Genomic DNA, 1,434 nt, shown 5'->3' on the forward strand with positions numbered 1-1,434 from the left:
AGGGAATGATGCTGAAGCTGAAACTCCAATACTTTGTCCACCTGATGCGAAGAACTGACTCATTTGAAAAGACCCTGATGCTGGGAAAGATTGAGGGAGAAGAAGGGGATGACAGAGGATGAGATGTCTGGATGGCATCACTGACTCAATGCACATGAGTTTCAGTAAACTTCTGGAGTTGGTGATGGACAGGGAAGCCTGGCGTGCTGCGGTCTCTGGGGTCGCAAAGTTGGATGTGACTGAGCGACTGAACTGAACTAAACCCTTCGTTGGTCACATCATTTGCAAATATTTTCTTCTGTTGTCCAGGTTTTCTTTTCATTTTGTTTATGATTTCCTTTGCTGTGCAAAAGTTACTGAATTTAATTAGATCCCACTTGTTTACTTTTTTTTTATTTCCATTACTCTGGGAGATGGCTTGAAAAATACATTGCTGTGATTCATGTCAAAAGTGTTCTGACTGTGTTTTCCCTCTGGTCCTGCATTTATCTTTGATCCATTTTGAGTCTACTTTTCTGTATGGTGTTAAGGAGTTTTCTAATTTCGTGTTTTTACATATGGCTGTCCAGTCTTCCCAGCACCACTCTGTCACAGACAGTTGACCAGAGGTGCCTGAGCCTCCTGCCCTGCTCCATCGGTCTGCATTTCTGGTCTGGGGCCAGTGCCATACCGCTCTGATTGCTGCAGCTTTGTAGCATGGAGAGTGGTCAGGGAGCCTGATTGGTCCAGCTCCGTTTTTCTTTCTCAAGATTGCTTTGGCTGTTCTTTTATGTCTTTTAGGATCTTTTATGTCTCTATACAGAATTAAAGAATTTTTTTCTAGTTTTGTGAAAAATGTCATGGGTGACATGATAGGGATTGCATCGAATGTGTAGATTGCCTTGGGTAGTATAGTCATTTTGGTACGTAACTGTACTCTTTAGCCTAAGAGTTAGGGCTGGAAGTGGAAAGGCCTTCCTCTAGCAAGTTACGCACATGGAACAGAGTTCGCTCACAGTAGAGCAGAGGTGGCCGTCCAGGATCTTTTATTTAACACAGTTTATAGTAAACCCGTCACAGTTCCTGCCTGCTTCCGAGGAATGGCGGGGATTGCTGCTGCCCTTGCTCTGCCACCGCTGCCCTCTCCCGACCATGAGCGTCGAGGCCGCGCCCCTGCTGCTCAGCGGCCCCCGGCTGTGCGTTACCATCGGTGCATCAGCAGCCACTTGGTCAGGACGCAGTGCGGTATCATGGGTAATGTGGCAGATGCATTATGTTAGGAGCAATTTCATGAGTTTTGACTCATGTTTTTCTTACTGTGATCATTCTTTCCAGTTTTTAAGATGTACATAAACTGTTTTTGCCTAGTGTTCAATCTGCTGTAAGCATGGACGTGTAGTGTGTACTATTCTGTCTTGCTCAGCGTTAAGATTTACCCCTGTGAGTATCTGTGGT

General features: G+C 45.3%; 1 protein-coding gene across 2 annotated transcripts in view; it reads left to right on the forward strand.

The window, feature by feature from the left end:
- The window catches only part of LOC105004758 (F-box only protein 42-like), a 69,303-nt gene that overhangs the window by 51,453 nt on the left and 16,416 nt on the right, over positions 1-1,434 (forward strand). The window lies entirely within an intron of this gene.

Source organism: Bison bison, unplaced genomic scaffold (genome assembly GCF_000754665.1).
Source record: "Bison bison bison isolate TAMUID 2011002044 unplaced genomic scaffold, Bison_UMD1.0 scf7180017858151, whole genome shotgun sequence".
NCBI classification, from domain to species: domain Eukaryota; kingdom Metazoa; phylum Chordata; class Mammalia; order Artiodactyla; family Bovidae; genus Bison; species Bison bison.